This window comes from Anomalospiza imberbis, chromosome 7, assembly GCF_031753505.1.
Source record: "Anomalospiza imberbis isolate Cuckoo-Finch-1a 21T00152 chromosome 7, ASM3175350v1, whole genome shotgun sequence".
Classification (NCBI taxonomy): Eukaryota; Metazoa; Chordata; class Aves; order Passeriformes; family Viduidae; genus Anomalospiza; species Anomalospiza imberbis.
This window is the reverse complement of record NC_089687.1, coordinates 12,093,156-12,115,848: the sequence shown is the minus strand read 5'-3', so window position 1 is coordinate 12,115,848 and position 22,693 is coordinate 12,093,156. Positions and strand designations below refer to the sequence as shown.

Here is a 22,693-nt window from a genome sequence, read left to right as displayed (position 1 = left end):
TCCAAAAGATCTTGCAAACCGTTTTGTAGGAACAAAAATTGGCATACCCTTTCAGGAGACTGAAGTAGTCAAAAAAATATGATAGCTAATTCAAATCTTGGAAAATGGATTTAAAAAAAAGATATGCAACTCATTTCCAGCCCCTTTTCCAGATGCTCTACAGTGGAAGTCCCGACAGCACCGTGCAGACCTTCTGAATGTCACTAAACCTTTTCCCTTCGCCAGCAGCACTTCATGAGGCTGAGCTCCCCTTGCTGAGCTGTTGCCAGTGTTGACTGGAGTTGTTTAAAGCTGCTCTTCGACTTCAGTTTCTGTGACTGTGATGTTGGCACTGCACTAGAAGCGTGTAAGCCCCTCTCCTGCTATTCAGTGATTCCAGTGATGATCACTGAGAAAATTAAACACCAATGCTCAGAGTCCTTGCTGTACCTTCTGCTCACTGTCCCCAGCTGCTTTGTGGAAGCTGCTTCGCAGTGCACAGGAGCTCGTTTTGAAGGTGGTGGTGGGAAGGAGGCCACAGCTCAGCTGCAAATTGTGCAATCCCTGAACCACACTTGTGGCTGGAGCTCTTTGCTCCCAGGAAATCACTGGATCTAGGATGGCCCATTTCCTCAGGGACTGTACCCATGCAGGGCTTTCTTGTGGGCTTTTCTTGTGGGCTTTCTCGTGGTTCTGCTTGCGTCACTCCTTGATTGAGTTATTCTCCTTCAATACAGTTTGAGCTTTCCACCTCTGGACCACAGAGTGTGCACTGTCTCAGGTTGCATCAGCTCCAGCCTTTTTCTGTGTTTGCATTGCATTTTTCTCTGGACTTATCCAGAACCTGATTAAGTAACTTTGTCCTGGGCAGTTAACTCTTCAGAAAAGCTGGAGAAAAAGGGCATTTTCTAGAGAGCATTTGGAGAGGAACTGAGGTGGGCTGTGCCTAACACCCCTGGGAGCGTGAGAGACCTAACCCAGGCTGGTGGAAAGTGCTCTGCTGTAATACTTGGTAGATTCACCCTCTTTTTTTCATGGTTTTCCAAAGTGTGGCACATTTCAGATGACAGCTGTGATGTTCTGTGAAAGTTAAGGAAAAGGCTTAAGGGCAAGGACAATCCTTCAGGGTGTACCTGATTACTTTTACTATGATTTATTCTTCTGTGGTCAGAAGGGGAAAATGTAATTTAGTGGTGCAAGAAAATGCTCACTGGGTTAAGTGTGTTCACTTCAGAACATCGCAGGTTTCAGACGATTTGGGGAGAGTGTGTTGAGAGAAGTCTCAAGATGTAACAAACTGTTGGGCTGCACCAGGATCCCATGAGTTACCATCCCAGTTCTGGGGACCCTACTGTTGCTTAGCGGTTCTGCAATGAAACGACAGAAGGACTTTTAACAGTATTCTTTCTGATATTTGGAATATGTTCATAAATTGGGACTACCAGACTGCATTCAGTGTTTGTCAGCTTCTTTAGATGATCTTCGAAGAGAGGACTGTTGCTCTTTGCACTGATTAGAATCTGCACGGTCAGTATGGGCGTTCATGCCATAAGCTCCTGGCTGGGGGAAACTGCTCTCCTTGGGGCTGCCTGGCTGAGTCATTCTCACCATGTTACATTTAGGTTATGTCATATCAGCTCTGCCACCTGGAACTGAGAAATTTGTGGTGATACTGGAAGATTAATTGTTCTATTAAGAGGTCATATTATCAAAGAACCAGACTTACCTCACATTTTTATATCAACATAGTACAATGGGGTTTTTTCCCTCCATGTTTTATGCCAAATAATTATTTGATTGCTGATCCTGAGGATATCAGAGATTAATAAACTACACATTAGTAGCATAACCTCTCTTCTTGTGTGTAAAATTGCTACTAGTATACCTTCTAGGATTTGTTCACTCCAAATTTTGGAAGTCTTTAGGGATGGAATTTATTTTGCCTTGGTTTTTTAATTAGTATAAATATTGTAATTTTCATTCTGTTTTGGAAAACTTTATTTGAATCTATGCATCAGAAACAATGGATTAAAATGAATGGATGGTTAGGAGGTGGTAGAAATTAATTTTGGACTTTTGGTGAAAGTTTTGTGGTCCTTGCTAATCACCTTCTGCTGATGCCATTGTTCTGTAAATATACTAACAGATCTTAGTTGTCTTGGATAATTAAATAGCTACTGCATTTAAGAGGAAGACGTTAATTTTGTAGTGTGGTTCCAATGTTTATCCTGCGTATGGTTATGTGACCTATTGTATATATTATGTTCCACTGAGGACTTTATCCCATCTGCTTACCCCATGAGACATGCACAGATCACCTCCTGTGTGCAGAGCCAGCGGGATCTAGGCTGTTTTGGAAATGTTTGGGATGTTTCCAGAAGAAAGTATTCATATTAGTATTACAGAGCTCTCTTTCTGTGCATATTATCCTAAAAACCACTAACAGAGAGAGAGGTGCTTTAATTCTGTGGAAAGGTTTGATGCTGTGTGCATTTCAATGGAAATAACTTTTGTCTCTGTGGATGTGTAGCTTTATAGCATCAGTCCCCTAAGTATATGTAAAACATATTCTGCTGGTAAGCCACCTCTTGTGTAGTCAATATGCATATTTATTGGTAAAACATATGCACACTGTCATCTGTCCAATATTTTACGTGTTACCCAATTTCAAATGAAAAGAATAAAACAACTGCATTAGGCTGCCGTACATTGGCAAAAAAGATTTATTCTCATCACAGGGAGCTCTGAAGCTCACGAGTGACTGTGGTTCCTAACACCAAGCCCAATTAAATAGGGTATAGAATCTTGCCACGGTGGCAGTTTGGGTTGTGTTCCCTCCATGCAGAGCACAAAGTAACACATTAAGTTCAGCAGCGAATCCAGAGAAAAGAAGCATCCAAGCATTAATCATTCATTGCAATGCTTCGTGAAAGAAATCACAGTGAAAACAAAAGCAGGAAACTCAACTATTCTGAGAAGCACTTTGAGATAGCACTAGTTTCAGCTGCCAGGTATTTGCACTATCAATCAAAATATATTTATTTATCAGTTGAATCATATATTAAAACTCTCAGCTATGCAGAATAAGAGGCAGAAGAGAAATATTGAATGTATACATACAAAAATTCTGAAGCCTACACTGCATAGAAATAATATATAAATGTCATTTACTGACAAGAAAAACAGATTGCTGTAAAAGGAACTCCAGCAATGACCTGACATCAGAATCACAATTTCCTGTGTCACAGGTTAGTGAGAAATTGCTTCTTTACAGCCTAACAATTCAAGGAATAATGACCTAACATTGTTCCACTGTGAATTGGGGCTAAGATATATATTTTTGCAGGTAGCAACAAATAAGAACAAACCTTTCAAAGAACTGGAATACATAAATCCTAAAGCACACCAGAGAATTCACCAGTTTTGACATAAGCAATCTATAAACAATATAACCAATTTGAAATACATTAGGTATGATTGCAAATGTTCCTTGTCTCTTCAGCAAAACTGGGCTGGACCTCTGTGGGCAGTACATAGGAGGGCTATCATTGAGGGATTTGGGTTACTTCTGATTACAGATGTTTGTGCCACTCATTTATTCAACAAATGTAATGGAAATTCACATTGGCTTGATAGAGTTTTCAGGCACCTCCTGCTGTTCAGCCAGCAGTTTCATATATCTGTGTCCACATTCTTTGCTCATCACCATAAGATGTTAGTCAAGATTTACAGTAAAGGATGGGTATTTTGGACGCTTGACTTGAGATAACTCACAGACAACTCATTTCCGAAGAAGGCAGGCTACCCCCGAAAATCTGAGTACTGAAAAATTGGAGCCCTTTCCAGAACTCTTAGTATTTATACAAGTTTGGCTGTTGTTCTGCACCCCCTGGGTGTGTTATCTGCAGAAAGGGGCCCTTAATACACAAGAACTCTGAGATGTCAATGATTCGGTCATATTCTTATTTCTAATCCTTTTATTCCTTTACAGCCTCCTAAAACTAGGACTAGCACAAGAGTTCGTGCTTTTGCTAAAATGCCATCCAGCAAGGAGGATTTGTAATTCCTCCAAAAGACTTAGAAAAAGTGACTTACAAAAGTAAATAAGATGAGATCTATTTGAATGCTTTATATACCCTTAAAGTCAGGGCAGAATAAAGCAGACTGAGCTCTGGCAAAGGATTTCTTTGTGAGACAGCATTATCTAGTAGCCTGAATTTGGGTCTATGAATTGGGATTTCCTTTCCAGCTGTATCAGGGATTCTTTATCTGGCCTTGGATTAGATAAGCATTAGAGATCCTAATTAATGGTTATACAACTATGAAGTTTAAATGGATAAAGTTTTTTGGCTGGAGGAAAGCACAAACTTTTATTACAGGCATTGGCCACAGTAGGTAATGTCTCAGCGGTCCAAGATCAAGGCAAATCAGTGCAAATTATTTATCAGTATATATACACTGTGTATATGCAATATGGTATAATGTGTACAGCACCAAGTTATACATTTTGTACCGACAAGGATTTCTGTTTTTCTGCAAAGCCTAACAAATTATCTCTTCCTGGAGTAGAATGAAAAGTCTTCTTGTTAGTTTTCTCTCATGAAATGTAAATATAGCTTCCAACAAATCTCACTGCCTTTCTATCAATGTCCGAGTTTTGCTTTCTGTTCACTGCCAATTCCAGTTGTTTGCAGTTCTTCACACAATACCATTTACAGGTATCCCAGTTACTATTCTGTGCACTCCTGTGCCTGCTCTCTTCCCCTCCTCCCTATAAGGAGACAACAGATTTCGAGCAACCCAATCAACCCCGGGAAGAGAACTGTTATGTGGGCCCTCATCAAATCAAGCATTTTGCTGGGGACATATGAAGCCCAAAGGAGCCCTGCAAGGCTGCTGTGCTGCCCTGCTCCCTCCTCAAGCCCCCGGGCAGGCAGAGCCCTGTAGCCCATCTCCTGTCTGGCAGAGGAGGCTGCAGTTAGAGGGACAGGGAGAAGAGGAATAAAGAATGAGAAACTGCAAATTATTATGAGAAAAGACCATCCCTGAGAAGCTGCACATTTTGTTTTCACATCTATGCCAAAGAGCAATGCTACTGCAGGGTCACTTGTTTTCCTTTCCCCACATAAGCACAAAGCACTGCTGCTTTTCTACAGCTGGAAACACTGTGAGAGGCATAACTTATCCCTGAGCTTTTCATATTAAACTTTCTGTAGTTTGAGCTTGGAGTTGCCAGTCTTAGAGCAAATCATACTTCCTTTTTCAGACCTGAGTGAGAAGGGCCCTCTTACAGTGTGACAACAGGCTGGGTCTGGCATGGGCAGCCACAACTGCAGCACTGCTTGAAAACCACGCAGACATGATGGGCTCTGTGTACTTTGAAGAAGCTTCTGTCCTTCTGCTAAGACAGGTAAGGATGGTGTGTGTATCCCTGGTCCATTGTGAGTGCCCATTCAAATGGTTTATTTATCATTTTACAAGCATAATATTCAGTGTATATAGTCATGTGAATAAGGTCTTGTTTTGGCCAGGCATTTCAACTTGAAGTTGAATAAGATCTTGCATGCTCTCTGAAATGACAGGCAGGCTCCCAGGCCAGTTTTGCAGTAAATAGAAGTACCACCTTCTTTGCTGATACAGCATAGAAATATCATTTCATAATCACAGAAAACCCTTAGAAGAGTTTATGGTATTAGTTCAATATTCATGATCCAATATAGATTAAAGCAGCCAAAAATTGATCCTTCCAATGCAGCAAAAAACCTCCCAGTCCTCTCCCCACAAACCAAACCAAAACAAACCAAACCAAATCAAACACAAAAACAAACAAACTAAACTAAAGCAGCAACTATCAGGAAATTAGCATTGAAGTTATAATTTGAATATACTTTGCAGGGAGGAAAAATAAAATAAGGCTTAATCAAAATGTAGAATGCAGGAAGATGGCACCTGCCTTGAGAAACTTAACACTGAAGCTCTAAACAAGAGACAACACACACATGGAAGCAGATAGCAATCAGAGCTGCATATCATCCCCGTGAGTAGTGCCTCCTTGTCTGCCCACAGTTACAATTTCCCCCAGGTAACAGGGCAACTTTAGAAAAAGAAAGGAATTTATGGTGCCAAAAAATCTTTCCCATTCTCTTAGTAAAATTCTGAGCCAGCATTACACATGACATTGTTAATTCATTAAATATCATTGTGATTAATTACATTCAATAGATACGAGGTGCATTCAGGTTCAGTGCAACTTCATTGACCCCAGAGCTGGTACAGCTGTTTAAATCAGGGCAGAAGTGGTCATGTACTACTTCCCACTTGGACTTAAACCAGACATCATAAAAATATGAGTTGCATGATACATGATTTTAGGCTTCTATCTCCTAGTGATCATCCCACATGTAATTATTTTCTACTTTCTAAAAGAGAAGCATATTTAAATGTGATTTTTTTTCCCTGGTAGCTTCTACCTGTGAGTATCCTTTGGAATACTCAAATGGGCCTTTTAATTTATCATAAGGATTTATGAAAATTACAGAAATAAATTCTATAGACACGAACAGAACAGAATGGAGCATTCCCCATTGGTTTTTCAACAATTTTCTTTTAAGATGTACCTTAATAAAGAATTAGAGTCCATTTTCAGAACTATTTCAAACATTTTAATAGCCACATTTGTGCCTTTTGAGGTTAGTCTAACTTCCAGATTCTTTCCATTGACCAAACAGAAATGGGACAGATCCCAGATTAGCAATCCTGGACTTGGTGGTATGCCAATCTTTTATCATTGTGAGTGGCTTTTTTAAAAATTGTGATTTAAAAAATCCTCTTTCCTTAGTCCTGAACATTTTGGAATGTATCTTCTATATCCACATGATCGTGCTACAGCAAGATACAGTAAGTGCACGTTGTCATGTATCTTTACATCCCTACTTGGTTTCATCCCTATCAAGTTGTACAAGAGCAGGAGGGAAGACAAGAGGGAAGGTTTGCACTTTGACCCGTTGTTCATATTTTGATTCTTTTATGTGTACCAAATGTCAGTCATTCTGTCGTCTATTTAATCTCGGACACCTATGGAAGATTAAGAGAGGGCAGTTCAACGAGCAGAGCAGAAGAGGGAAGGATAGATGAGCTACAGCAGGCAGATAATGTAAAAGCCGACTCAAAGTTCTCAAAAAACTCCAGCCGTCGCCAGCCATCGCCAGCCGTCATCCTTCAGACAAAAAGGAGGAGTTTCCATTCAGGCTTAAAAATCTCCATCTTCTAAAAGATTGACATGTGAGAATTCTAGAAAGGAAAACTGTCCTTCTTTACATAACTCTGAATTAATCCTTTAATTCTTCCATCTTCTGATTTTAAATATGTTCTTGGCCAGCAGTCTGGATGTACACATGTTTATAACTGCACAGCAAGAATTTAGAACATATCTAGTGTTAATGTTTTGCCAGCTTGTCGTTTTGATCCATCCAAAACCCCGTTATTCTAACCTGTCTCCCAAGCTGCCAGATCATCTTTCCCAAGTAAAGTAACCTGGGAATAAAAGTGAGCTTTGTTTTTGGAGATCAAAGACTTTTTTTGATCCTTCTTTTGGTAACCAAAGCCTCCTCTCCTTTGCGTGGTGCTCATCAGTAGTAGGTGCAATGAAACTCCTCTCAGCAGAAAATTGTCCACTTGGATGGGGTAAGGTTGTGCTGGTGTGCCAGCACTGACTGCATGTGTACCATGGAGAGAGGAGGGAATTTCTTTGGATAAAACAGTGAGAGCATATTAATGTGAGACTTTGACCAGAAAAAAAAAGTTGCAGTTTTGATGGTTGGCAAAATAACCTGCCTCACAGTCCTTCCCGGGCTATCTGAATGGAATAAATGGGATTTGGGAGTGCATGGTGAGCCAGTGCAGAAGACTGATACCAGCCTTCTAATGATATCCAGAAAATAAGGAGGGGAAAAAAGAGAAGAAGAAAAAAAAGAAAAGAAAAAAAAAAAAAAACAAAACAAAAACAAAAACAAAGAGAAAAAGCTATGTGTGCAAAATTTCAAACAGAAGACACCCAAATTGGTAGCTGGTTTTTAGGATTAAAATTGTAGCATGAAGCAGCCCGGCCAGGTTGCTTTGCACAGGCTAGAAGAGGAAGGTTTCTGAGTGGTTTGTGCTCATTTTCCTCTTGCCCGGACCTGGGCTGCGTGTCGGGCAAATCCGCTGGCAAATGTTAACACTGCCCAAGGGACTGAAAGTGAAGCTGGGGGCTGATGTGGCATGCGGTTGCCATGGTACTGGCCATAATCCTGCCGGAGTCAGATACCCTGATGATACGGCGAGTTTGAGCTTGCTCTGGAGTACAGCGCAATGACCCTTCCCAGCAGCATCTGGTTGTGTTTTAAACTTTTGATAAATTCCATAGCCAAAGAAATCAAAACAATTTAAATAACAAGCCCAGCCTGGCCAAAGTCCAAGTTCAGGCTGCTGCGTTTCTCATTGGTACTGCTGTTTAATGTAGATCGGAGCAAAAGCGAAGATATTCGGGGTGGGAGCGGGGCACTTTTTGGAGATTCTTTCTCCCCTCCTCGTAGCCTTAGTCCCAAAAGAAGAGTAAACTAGATTCAGCCTCCGCTGAGGTTGCTTATCGCGTTTAGGGAACATTCTTTAATGAACGCGTTTCTGCCCCTAGATGTTCCCGGCGGGTAAAGCCGCCCGTGTGCGAGGATGTTCCGCGGAGCTCTGCTGCCTCCAGCCCTGCTGTAGCGGGGGCTCGAAAAAGTCGCGCAAACTCGCGGGGAAAAATCAACCACCGAAGTTGGAGGAAAACCACCCCCAGCTCCATCCCCGCCTCTGCGCGAGCGAATCTGCACAAGCCAAACTTGTGCTGTTTGGGGAGGAGGGGGGCAGCTTCCCTCGAGGCAGGGGGATTTGTGTGGGTTCGCTGCAGATGTGCTCCAGCTGAGCGGGGTGTGCGGGGGCTCCCGAGCGGCGCGGCGGGGCCGGGCTGGCGGAGCGGATCCCACCGCGCCCCGCAGAGAGCCCCGCACCCAAAACGGTGCGGTTCGCTGAGGCGAGGGGGCGATCCGGGATGAAAGGGGCTGGGGGGAGGAGAGAGAAGATCCGGAGCGATGTGCTGCTCCCGCGCCAAAAGGGTGGGAAGGTTTAGATTTCCCTTTTTTTTCCTTAAAGGGCGGGTGAAAGAGAAAACAGACCCTAGAGCCAGTTTTCCTCTTGTGTCAGTGCTTGAAAGCGCTCCAGCGTCTTCCTGCAGGCTGCTCAACTTCATCCCTCGTGTGTGTGCATGTGTGTGTGTGTACCTATCATACACATAAAGTAGGTGTACGTGTGCGCGCCGTGTCCCGCCGGCGGCCCGGGCGGATGGGCAGCGGGAGCCGCTCACCTCTGCACGCCGCCCCCAGCCCTCCACAGCCCTCCCCCTCCCCGTCCCCGTCCCTCCCCGCCCGCCTCCGCGGAGCTGCTCCGCGCCTGCAGCCGGGAGAGCACCGCGCCGCCGCCGGGATCCGCGGCAGCTTTTGGCGAGGAGCGGAGCGGAGCGGGGGAGAGGCACAAAAGGGAAGGACGGAGGGAAAGTCCCTCCCACGCCCCCCTCCCCCAAGTTTATGATGGGGGTCCGGAGGAGCAGCGCTGCTCCGCGGCAACCGCTCGTCTGCTGAAAACTTGCTGCTTCGCTTTTTGGGTAAAGTTGATGCTTATTGTGTCTTTTCATTGTGATTTTATTCTTTTTTTTCCCCTCCTCTTCTCCCGCTTTGGCTGGAGCTGCCCTGCGCCGGTGGGGGGTGTGTGTGAGGGAGGGTACAGTTTGGTGAGGGTCTCTCCTCGCAGCGGGTGCCCGAGGGGGGCCCGTCCCGTGTGTCCCCCCGACCTCGCAGGTGAGCGGGGAGGATGGGGCCGCGCGTGGGTCCGGTGCGTCCCCCCCTTTCCCCGTCCGGACCCCTCCGGGACCGTGCCTCCACGGCCATTGTTTTTCCCGGGGGCTGCGGTGACAGTCCCAGCCCCGGGCTGCTGCCGGGACCGCCCTGCCCTGGGTCCCGGAGGACGGCGGAGCTCCCCAAAGCCAGAACTGAGTTTGTCTTTTTTTTCCAGAAGAAAAATGAAGTTGCCCCCTCGCCTTCTTGTCATCCCCCCATCCGGGAGGGGCAATCTTTCGACAAGTATATTTGCTGAGGAATTTAAAAAATTCCCTGCTGCAACTTGATCCCTGTGTGATGAGGAGCGGCTTGGAGAGACCCGGACTCCAATCCTATTAAGGACTTAGAGAGTTGAGAGTTTTTTTCCCCGGACTCGGTGGCTTTAAAACAATCAGGGAGGAGGGGAGGGAGATGGGCTCATCTAGATGCCTTTTCTGCCTCAAGTGATTGCCATCATTTCCTGGGAAACCTGACTTTTCCAGCGCGGGGGCTTAGGGTGATTTATCAGTGGTCCTGCTGCCGGCTTTTCCGAGGTTTACGGGCTTATTTATTTATTTATTCATTTAGCTAACCTGCAGCCAGGGCTTCAGAACTTCCCGGGCCGGGGCTGCGGCTCAGCCGCGGGCGCGGTGCGGTGCGGCGCCCCCTCCGCGGGGCCGGGACCCGGCTCGGCCCCCGCTGCATGGCCCGGGTGGCCAAATGTCCAGGGCTGGGGGGTCACCGCCGGCCGGGCCAGTGAAACTTGTGTCTTCCTATAGCTGCCCTCGCATTTCATACTGCCCCAGGTGCTGGAAAACCTCGTGCTCACAGAAATTAGCATTTTATTGGTGTATGGTGTTTATATTTTTACGGCCACAGATAAAGGCACTAGTTGTAAAACCTTGTCTACCCCCTACCAATCCCCTTCTTTTTTCTTTCTTTTTTTTTTTTTTTTTTTTTTTTTTTTTCCCAACTGAGGCTCTTGGGATGTACAAGAATTTGAAAGTAAGCGTTACTAGCATGTGCATAAAACAGCATTTAAACAAATATTGTATTGGCATGTGCTGTGCAGTTGGTGCCAAAAAAGTTAAGTAAATAAGCCATGAAATTCAAAATACACACAAGTGGAATAGACTGATTTGTTATAAGACTTGTTGATTTTATCTGCTTGTTCTAGCTACCTTGCTTTAAGAAAAACTTTGGAGGTCTTTTTGGGGCTGGTTTTGTTTTGGTTTTTTTTAAAGTTCTAAACATAATAACTTTATTAGAAAAGAAACTAAATTCACCTGGAAAAGGGGATCTTGTTAAATAATTAAATAATTGTTTATGCTGCTGGAATGTTTGAATTGCATGATAATTACTGTATACAGTACTACGGTTGGTGAATTGGTTTGGTTCAGCTTTTGTGATGGGTGGATATGGTAATTTGTATTTTGGCTGTAATATCAGGAAATGGTGACACCTGTCAAACTTTGAATTGCAATAAAAATGTATTATTGAATGTTATTGCAAAACTGACAACTTTTAAGAAGCAAATGAAATTCATTATGGCTTTTCCACTGTAAACAACTGGAAATTTGTCATTTGATTGAAAGCATGACCTATCTGTAGCACTGAAAAGTGCCTGATTGACTGAAGATGAACTTGTTAATCTATAGGTATGTGTATATGCAGCCTCTGGTGTGTGTTTGTGAAAGAGTTGATCTTTAAAGCAAGTTGAGGTAAGATTCACTTCATCTCGAATATTGTTATTGCATAAAGTATGTGACTTTGAAGTGCCCAGAAATGCAACTGCTGTTCTTCAAAGGAAAACAGATCTCGAGGACTGTTTCCAACTTCCTTTCAATGTCTTTCTTTATGTTTCTCCAGTGTGTCAAAGGGGATGTATACAGATGGACAAATACTGTTTGTGTTAGGTCATTCAATTAGAGAAAAATTAGAGACATAGCAGAATTTGAACTAGATGCATATGTCAATATAAATCTAGCATAATTTAATTGAAGCTGCTCCAGGTTATACTTGGATAAAAGAGAATAGAACCCGACCTCAGACATCCAACACATAGCAGCTTGCATTCCCAAATGTCACACTGAAGTCACATTTAGAAAAGACAGCCTTCTGGCTGCATATATATAAAGAGCAGTATTTTTGTCATTGTTTTGAAAACCAGTTTGAACTTCTATGTCAAAGAACCATTTTTGATTATGTTTTCTGTGATTCTAATCATCTTACAAGTTTATACCACAACTTTCCTTTCAGTGGCACAGTTGTATAGAAGCTGCACAGGCTCTGGGGCTGTGTGATCAGCTGTACACAGAAAGGATTATGTGTTAGCTGCAGTTTTGTCTGACTTGAAAATACATTTTTCATGATCTTGACACTTTGTAAATAGAAATTGAAATAGAAATTGAGAAAGTTTGCATTTTTCAGTCCTCTGGACCCATATTTTTTTAATTTAAGGATAGGGTAGAGCATATGGCCTAATAGCAGTTGCAAGCACGGAAGACACTTGGTTAACTGCCTGCCCCTGTTTTTGGTGGCCTACTGTAAGCCAGTTGTTTGCCCTGTAGTCTGAAAGGTACACAGATACTTCATGCTTTTGTACTCTGAGAAGTGCTCTGTTCATAGTGAAGTTTCCAGTGCAGATTAATGAAGGCAGTGGATTCAGTAAGCAGTCACCAAGATCTGTATGTATTTGTGGAGCAAACACCTATCTATTGCTCCATCACAAAGCCTCCACTTAATAATCTGGCCAAGGATTTCAAGGCAGTGAGTTTTTTCAAAGAAGCTACTTAGGAACATTAGATGTGACTATAGCATCAAACTAATTAGTTGCCACTCCATTTCTATGAAGCTTCTAGGGCTTTATAGAAATGCAATATTTGCACTTCTCACTTGCTGCTCAGGCACTGAGGTTAAGCGGTCTCTGCTTTTTGTCCGCTTTCTTGCTGATGGGAAAGATTCCAGGGCATTGTTCAAGAGCTGCACAACCCCCTTATGTACCTGGGTAAATACTTTAAACAGTTGCACATTTGGACAACTTGCCACAAAGCATTAAGTGGTATTTAGGGTTTGCTTCAGCTCTGTTGCCAGGACGCTTAAAAAAAAAAAAAAAAAACCAAAACAACTTGTAGGTATTTGGGAATGAATTAATGCAACACTAAATAAAATAACAGCAAAGAATGAATCCTCGTATGAATGACAGCAAGAAGGCATTGTTTTAGAAAGCAAATACATGTGTGCCTGTGCATATCTACATTTATGTACACACATTTGTGTGCATGTATGGAGTATACACAGTTCATGACCTGTGTATACAGCAGATCCCATATATATGCATCTTCTAGAAACTAACTGGTGTTTGGTGTAAAAGGAATGAAAATTGCATCTTGCATGGCAGTCTTGATAGTTCAAGAGGCAAAATTGCAGGTTTCCCTTGTGAACAAGTGACTGGAATGGAAATAGTGGGTAATCAGGTCAAACTTCGGACCAGTTCCAGTTGGGAGTGAATACGTGTTTGATACGTGTAGTCCAGGAGAGGCCACAGAACTTCTGTTCATTCACTCTTGGCTACTGTAAAACCACAACCCATAACCTTTAACTTCTTATAAACAAAGTGAACCTAAATGCATTAAAGATGAAATGTGTTGCACAAAGGGAACAGGAAAATTTGTCCTTTAATTCTGAAGGTCAGAGCTGTAAAAATTGTTTGGCATTTGAGAATATTCAGTACCACAGCAAAAAGAGGCCTCGGTGCCTGGAAGTGGACACCCAAATTAGAAAAAAATTGAATATAGGCTCTCTTGGGCTCCTATTGTAATGAGTGGAAGCGTTTCTGATACTGTCATGGGCATGACTGCCCAAATACATTAGTCACTAGTGAATCTTTTCTTATCGTTTCACAATTATTTGTGATTGGCTGTCACCTTTCTGCAATTATAAATATTCTAAGAGGAAACAATACAAATTAGAACTGTAGGTACCAGGATCTTTGTACTGGATGTATTTCTTTTTACTTTCTAAGTGTTCTTTTTCATATGAAAAGAGTCTTGCAGCTTTATCCTTATTCAAGTCTTTTCTTTTTGTATCTACTGGGGAGAAAACCATTAATTTTGAGGAATGGTGAGAGTAAGCCTTAAGCTGTCTTTGACATTTTAGTTTAACTTGAATAGGTTAATTTTTTTTTTTTTTTAAGAAAACAAGTTGGTGGGAAGTGTGTTTTAACTGTGAGCCCCGATTGCGACCATTAGCATAAGAAAAAAAGTTTTAGTGCATTTGCTATTGTATTGAATGAAGAGTTCCAGCAGTCAGGGAAAAGAAAGTAAAAGGCTGTAAAGAAATGATGGTCTATTCAGATTATTCAGCAGCCCAGAGCTCTGGTCATCTGCCTCTGAAATCTGTGATCGGGATATCACTTTTATCTTCCTGTGCCTTTCTCTCGCCCATTTCACATGTTCACTTTTGTCAAGGTTTATTGATCACGTTTTCTTCTCTGCAAATCTGTGGAAAATTTAATGAACCAAAAACAACTGAGAAATAAAAGGAACTTTTTATTCATTAGTCACTAGATTGAATTTTGTTCTATAGTCACTACCCTCTTGCCTCCCATGTGCCTCATTGTGTCACTCCTGCAGCAGTTACAGTATGTACAGTGCGGATGGCCACATTATTAATTCTCTTCCAGGGAAAAGTTTGTTTAAAGCTGTGAACTCACGGCAGCCCCAGTTCTGCTCCTTGGCTTTTCTGTGCCTTCCTGACATTTGGATTCTTGACTGTAGTGCTTCTGTCACTAAATACCTTTAAGTGTGTATTCGGCAGAGCATTTACCTCTTCAGGAATTAAATGTATTTGCTGCCTAGCAATTAAATCCAAATTTAAATGATTGCAGATTAGTTATTTACAGTCCTGATTGTTTTGGTGCTGTGATCCTTGTTCATTACACATCTGCTTTGCCTTGGTACTGCCCCAGAGCGCTTTGTGATGCAAATGCTTTTGTTAACTTACAAATAGTTTCAGTATCTAGATCATCTCAGGTGACATATTTAAGTCACTTCTTTTTTCCCAGATGGACTTAAAAAGCTGTAATTAAATGTGGTTTCCAGTATGATTAAGCTTTCCTAACATTTTCCATGGAAGGATTTACTTGAACTCTGGCACTTTCTGAACCTGTCACTAGAAGATTTTTCAATAAACACTCCTTTTGATATTATTTTCATTTCATTTCATGCGACTTGTAAGTGTAGGGAAATGAATTAAAATGAAGCATATATCTGCCTGAGAGATTACTTGGATGTTTCTTGATTCTAAAGAACTTTACTGCTACCCCATGTTAAATGCTAAATCTGAATCCCAGGGGAAGCAAAACCATGGAGTTCTGTAGAACAGTCCCAAATACTCTCCTAATGAATAGTAGCATCAATCCTGATACTTTTAAGGGATGATCTAAAAACCACTAAAGGGACTCTGGACTTGAGTTTGTAATTTCAGCTACAGTGATGGTACATCTGTTTTTCTGTGCACGGAGTGACTCTCTGTTCTGTAGAAGTAGACACTTGCAAGCTTAAACTGCCTGTAAATCTAGAGAGAGGACTTAGTGCCCAGCAGAATGAACCCTGCTGGAAAAATCTGGGCTTCTGGGGAGGCATGAGGATGGGGAGTAGTAATAAAACGTCTCCTATCCCCTGTGAACTGTAGGATTTTAGTGTAGGTAACCCATTCACATGAAACTAATGAAATCTCTCCAGAGAAAGATGCCTTCTCGGGGATGCTGTGCTGCACAGCGGAAGCCAGTATGGGTCCAGCCCCTCAGAGAGGAGCACCCTGTGGTCACAGTCCCTCATCCCCGGCCATGAGGTGGCAAATACCCCCAGCAGGGGACCAGCTGGGTCTTCCCAGAATCTTCAAGGGATGGTTAGCTGCACAGCTTTATTCCTGCAATGGCAGTGGAAAAACTTCCCGTGTTACAAATGCAATTCAGAAGAGTGGAGATTCTGTAATATTACAGTGCTGTGGCTTATATTCATCACTAGGAGCTTTAAATATCCAGTCTCTGGAAGTTAAATCCTGTTTTAAAATGTATATTTGGTGATTATATTCTATTCAAGCAAGCAGATCACCTGGAAGTAGTTTAGCACTGTGTTAAGCAGTTTGATTCTGTCGCTAAAATTAATTGAAAACCCCTTGAAAACATATCACCATTTATTTTTTTCAGCTTGGAAAGTGGCATTCCTAGCTAGAATCAGTGTATTGCTCCCCTCCATGCTGACCTGAGGAGCTCTATTAGAGCCCTTTTATCACACCGTCTTTAAAAGCAAAGTCTGTTGATTGCAGCGGTGTTAAAAGAGCATCAGTTCCCAACACCAAGATCGCTCCTTTTCACAGCAATGCTCAGCAATGCCCCTTTGTGCGGGGGACAATGCAATAAGTCAGACAGGACTTTCTGAGCCACCTCTGTAAGGAACTGTAAGGGCTGCTGAAGTACACTTGTGTTAAGTTGAATTGATTGAAATTTAATGGCTGTTAGTAGCTATGAATGGTAATGATTTTCTAGAGTATCTTCACCATGCTTGACATTAATAACTGTAGAGTGTGTATGTGTGACGCTAGTATGTTATTCATTTTTAAAGACGCTTTCTCCCAGCCCTCTTTCCCATAATTTAGTTGTTTTGATGCTTCAGAAAAGAAAAAAATCTTGTGCTTCGAAGAGCACGTACATCTTGTCAACATAATTTTGTGCTCAAGATTTTTATTTTTTCCAATTCTAACATAAATCAGACTACAATATAGTGAGAGTGATGAATTTGTTTTACATGCCATCAAGAATTAATGTTATGCAAATAAAAGCTTTACAGGTGCCATGATTTACTTAATAATTTCAAGTTCTAATATTTAAGCTCATTCATTATGTTTGAGTAAAAAAAAAAAACACAGCATGTTCATATTTTAAAACGTGAAATGCGAGATTTGTGTGCATTTGCTGTGTGTAGTTGCTGTGTAAGCACATTTGATGGCTAAAAAAGAATCAATCAGTGTTTGCATTCGGCATCCTATGCCTGTAGATGTTACAGAGACATTTCAAAGAGAATAATCAAATATTCGTATATAAGGAGAAGAAGATGGTGGTGAAATATCCCTCACAGATACAAAGAAGCAGAAAACTGCCAAAGAAAACTTTTTTGGCCTTCAGAATTGGAGCAGGGCAGAACAATTTTGCTATGCAAAGTGGCCTTTATTTCATCCTGAGCCGTTTGCTCCCAGACCTGCCGCCTTTGCCACATGGTGAGGATGAACTGAGGAGCTGGTGAGAGCTGTAGGCATCCTGGGTCAAAGGTGAATGGGAATGTGATCGCAGGGTTTTCAGGCTTTGATATAATTTTTAGTGTGCTTCCCAAAGGCTAAGGACAAGGGGAAGAAAGTTTGACACATAAATACATCTTGAATCTCTGAAGATAAGAATAGATTTTGACTTTATTTCTCAAAAATTGAGGTCACAGTGGTCTGATGACAGGCTGAAAGCCCATCACTCAATTTTTTTTCTGTTTCTTACTTTATTTTTTTTTCCAAATGAACAGACAGATTCTTATTTTTGATACATTGTACACATTGAGTTAGTGACAGCATATTCAGGTTTTGAAGTTGTGGCCCCAGGATCAAGGTTTAGCACCAGCATTCAGGCCTCCCTGCCCGAACGGTAGTAATATTACTGATAATGTCATAAATGAATCAAACATCTTAAATTTGGTAACAGTGAATTACAAGTGAATCTTTATGAAATGCAAGAGGATCACGTGTTTCTGTGATTGCTGCAGTTCATAGTTGTGGGAGTAGGTTCAAGAATTGCTCCTTGACCTCTTCAAGCCCAGGGGAGCATTGGCCAGGGAGCAGAGTGGTACTTGGCTTTTAGTAATTTTGACAACTTCTCCTTTTGCTCTGCGTTCTTGAGGAACTCAGAGGAGAAATTCATTTGGATGCCCCATTCAAGCCAAGGATTTAGCTGGGTGTTAAAGGGCCATTTGGGAAGTGGCACACAGTGTATGTACCGTGATCAAGTTAATTATGTTGCTTTGGCAACCCCAGCTTTGGAATTTCCTGGCTAGGACTCGTTGATGGAATCATATTCCAATATCTGGCGTCATCAGCACTAAAATCTTCTACTAAACCAGGTCAGGGTTGTTAAAAAGTAGCAGAAAAAAGAGATGGAGGATTTTTTCTGAGTGGTAAAAATTCATTGTTTTACATGCTTTGTGTTGAAGTAAGTTTCTGTTTAGAATTTTCAAGTATAATTCCATTGTAGGAAATACAGTAGCAATGTAATTGCTTTTCCAATGGACTCCAAGTGATTGTTTTAGAATTCCTTTTGTGGAGAATTTCAGCATTTTGAGGTTTTGTTTCAATTCACAATAAGTCAGATTTGGAAACCGTACATTTCTTTGTAACTGCAGTAACTGGATTCTTAATTTTACTCGCTTTTTCTGAGAGCTGTAAGGGAACACAGGGCTGAGCACAGCACATGTGTTACTGAACCATGCCCATGGCCAGTTTTTTCATCTTTGATTTATTGTGTATGCTGTTGGGGTCTTTTTCCCATTTTTTTCAGAGAAAAGGGAATGAGGGGGGAAACACTGTGCATATTGGGGTTGCATTATCCCAGCAAAGCTTGCACTTCTTTAGAGACCCTGCTGCAGCACTCTAAATCTCCATTTCCTATTTGAGAAAATGTTCCCACTTCTGCATTTTACTCCAAAGCCTCTGGCAGGGGTTGGTAAAATTTAAACTATGTGTTGGACTTCTTCTGAGAAATCCACTGATGCTGGAGGTGATTTCATCCCTCTGGGACGAAGCACATGGGGGAAGTGGGAGGTGAAAGGCAGGTCTAGATCTGTGTCGAGAGGATGGGGATGAAACGGGGCAGTGCTGGCAGCTGCTGGAGGTTGCACCATTCTCCCAGGAGTGTGCAGGGTGAGGGATCTTCCTCTTTTCTGTTCCAGAGGGCCTTTCCACGGTGCACATGGCAGGGGCATCTTTGCCAATGCATTTGTTTCCTTTAATCTTTTCTCAGGGTAGAGAGACACCCAAGAATCGGACTCCATCCAAGCTGTTGAAGGTGGGAGAGGAGACGGGCTTTCTTGGTAGAGAGGAACTCACTGCTTGTGAGTTGGTGTTGCTTTCTGCTGCCCGCTTTGGGCTGGCCCATTTCTGGTCACTGTGGGTTCCTCTGCACCAGGTGGTGACTTTCCAGGGAGGAACTGCCTCAGTTTAGGCTGGAAACTTTTAGTGCATTGGGTGCAGTCAGGTGATGACATGCTCCAGCTGTCAGGCTGGAGGAGGGGGACACAGAACAACTTGGGACCCCTAACCCTGGTCATTTTGGTGTCTTCCTCCTTTGCTGTTGAACATGCAACTTTTCAGCCTAAGGGAACCTCCTGCCATCACTCCACCCCCTCCTCCTGTTACTGCATGTGGAATAACTAGTGCATTCACGGGGTTTACCAGAATCAGATCTCCCGTGAAGTGTAGGACCCTCCAGTGGAAGTGAAGAAAGCAGCCACTCAGGATGTCTTGTTCAGAGTGACTTCTCCCTCCTTTCCTCAGTCACTTTCTTTCCCTGGTGTGGTGCAGCCCAGGGGCTGCTGCCTGGGACTGGCAGGCTGTTAGCCCTGCTCTAATGAAGGAGAAGCAGTTGGGTGGTTTTTATCTGGTTTATATTTTCCTCTCTTGCCGCATGTTGTTGGGTTGCTAGGATGAGGTCTGTGGTCCTGGTGTGCTTTCTGGGTGTGCTAAACCACTCGTCCCACGAACCTGCCATGTAGGCTGGACTGGGAGTCCTTGGTGCAGCAGTTCAAACAGAGTGCAGCGCTGCAGGTGCTCTTTTGCTGGCTGAGTGCTTCAAATGTCACACCTATCCTCGGCTTAACATCTGTGCTGTTTCAACATCTCATGTGAGCTAATGCAGTTTAGGCATCACCCATTTCTCTCTCCCTGGAGGTTACAGATATCCAGACACCCTTGAGATGGAGTTTTAAGGTCATCAGTGGCATTTTTAGGTCACAGAACTGCAGGACCTTGTCTTCTTGCCAGCTAATCAAATGACTAATTAGTTCATATATTGCTGCTGTTATCTTTTTCTCTAGCTTTGGTTCAGCTCTGCAGGATGAAGCCTGCTAGGAGATGACATCTGAGAATTACTTGATTGGAAACTTAGAGGCAGATATGGTCAAGAGAGTCCATATGAGCAATCACTGGTGCCTGTGTTAGTCTCTGTACCCCAGTTCATCCACGTGTATTAATGCATCTGTCAAAGCACGGTATTTAAAAACAGCCTTGCTCTAAGCCTTTCTATGATTACAGCAGTGAATACTCAAAACACGCAGCAGTCTTAATTCCATTGTAATTTGAGTAATTTGCACAAGACTGTATTTTAACAGATGTAGCTGTATACATATATTTTAATTTATTTTAATCTATGAGCAATTTTACATCTGGGCACTTTATCCTGCACCCTCTTAAATGCTCACAAATAGGGACTTGGGCAGTGCAAGCCTTTGTGCGTATCACAGTCACATTAACCCACTTTATTTCACACTTTTCTCAGGTGTTGATGGCATCTGGTTGTGACAGATGCTTTCTGATAAAGCCTTCAGATCAACATGCCTTTGGAGACATCAGTGCTCTGTGTTGGTACTTGCAGACTGCTGTATCCAAATACTCTTCTTTAATTGTCTTATTAAGTAGAGAATTAAGCTGTGTGCTTTGACTGTTTTGGTGCCAGTGATTCTTATTGCAGGCTTTGGCACGGCACCACGTTGTGTTTTAAAGAGACAGCATCACTTTAATGATGTGGGAATTGAGCTGGAGGATAAAAATCCGCTGACAAAATGGCTGACTGAAAGTACCGTACGTAAAATCTGATTTTATGTTCTACCCCTCAGACTATTAGGTGGGGGGTTTAGTTCAAATGCCTGCAATAATTTAAGAAATAAAAAGCAGAAATTCTTCCTGCTGCCAGACCACAGGCTCCTCAGCGCCAGACTTGCAGACGAATGTCACATGTTGCTGTATGTTTTGAAAGCATACCATGTGTTATTCTTTAGCTGTCTCAGTCTTCCCCCCCAGCTATATCATCTTCCCCCTAGACAATCTCACAGAAAAACTTTAAATGAAAAAACTTTCCTTTCCCCCCTGTCCGGTGCAGACCCCAGGATGTGTTCCCCTGTACCTGTCACTCCACGTGAAGGTTTCTGCCCACAAACTTGCAGAAGTGATTTTAACTTGACTTCATGTAACTCTGCCTCTTATGCTTTAAATCAGGCACTTTTGACACTGATATTGCAGCTTATGTTGTGCGTTAGGATCAAGAGCTCACAAATGACTAAACATATGGTTAAAACTTTTTTTTCATGAAATATAATATGTTTCAGTTTAACTCAGCTGTGGGTCTAGATAACAAACCTCCACAGTTTGCCATTAGAATAATTGCATTTCCAGAAACAATTTTTTACTCCTTCTTTTCTGCTGTCTTGGATTAATGTTTCTGCCAGCTAATGACAGGACTGGACATGCAGACTGGATTAAAGCATAGTGTGAGTAGTATGAGTTGAACATGCTGGCATCTCACTTTATTGCCTACAAGGTTAAGCGGTTTACTGTGAGGTCGCAAGAAGTAAACTGAAAGCAAAAAGGCAAATTAATCCAGATCTCTTGGGTTCCGTCAGTGATGACCGTGGCTCCCAGGGCATTTGCCTCTAAAATGTTGTTTTGCCCATCCTCCCAGCCTGCAGCAGTGGAGCTTTCCCACGAATGGCCAGCTTGTGCTTGGATGGGAGGTCAGAGTCCTGCCACTCCTCGGGTCCGCGGGTGTCACTCCGGCAGTGTGGCCACGGGATGCCGCTCCTCCTCCTGATCTGCAGTGCCAGGATGAACGTGGCAGAAAAGTTGGCAGCAGCAGCCTGGCGCTGCGGCTCTCGTGAATGGTAAAGGCTGCTTCACATTAGAGCTGCTCCCTGGGGCTGCCTCCTTGCAGGAGGTCTGCTCCCAATTTCAGCAGGGGTAGGAAGCAGCCAGCACTTGAGCTCGACATCTCTATTAAGTTCACTGTACCAAGAAAAAGACGGCTACTCAGGAAAGCCACTGCTTGGGTTTCTGCAGAAAAGAGTGTTGAATTGGTCCAGTGGCAGAACTGCAGATCACATCTCTGACAGGCAAGAAACTGCTGGGGAGTAATGTTAGGATAAAGGATAGGGCTGGGAGGACCTGAGCAGATGGTGCAAGGGGGTGTACATGCATCACACCTATGTGTGCTAGCTAGACTACTGCTGAAAATTCATCATACTTCATTTGTATTCCTTCTATTTTTCCTTTTTTGTTTGTTTGTTTGGGGTTTTTTTGTTGTTTTTTGGCTTGTTTTGTTTTTTTTTTTTTTAAACACCGCCATGATTGGGATTTATGCAAGTACCTGCTAGCTGTACCTTGTAATTGTAGGTGGTATTTCCACCTATAAGCTTAGGTGCTGGGTGTGCCATCTGATATCCCAGTTTGCAAGTGGACTGGTCATACTGGGGACTGAATGAGTCTGCTCACATATTGCACACAAAAGCTTAGATTTGAATCCATGTTGAAAGGCTGGATCACAGCCTGTGTCTTAAGTGTGTTGGGCTTGTAATTCTCTTTTCAGTAGAAATGAAAGATTTACTGGTTTTCTATGAAAACAATAATAGAAAAATTGTGTTTCATGTTTAGGTATAATTATGAGTGTGAGGCTTGAATGATGAGGTGTGCTGTGTTCAGAAGGAAATCTGGTATCATCCCACATGAGTGCAGGGTGCTGG

The 22,693-nt window shown here is 42.6% G+C and overlaps 1 protein-coding gene across 8 annotated transcripts in view; it reads left to right on the top strand.

The window, feature by feature from the left end:
• Window positions 1-22,693, top strand: part of GLI2 (GLI family zinc finger 2) — a 204,853-nt gene that overhangs the window by 6,840 nt on the left and 175,320 nt on the right. For 3 of the 8 annotated variants that reach the window (XM_068195421.1, XM_068195423.1, XM_068195422.1), the window contains one exon: window positions 5,246-5,389. The gene's annotated coding sequence lies outside the window, so the exon portion shown is untranslated. Of the gene's footprint in view, window positions 1-5,245; window positions 5,390-9,146; window positions 9,267-9,465; window positions 9,659-11,527; window positions 11,591-22,693 lie in introns of those variants that run through there. The other 5 variants (XM_068195420.1, XM_068195425.1, XM_068195424.1 and 2 more) reach the window with 4 other exon arrangements.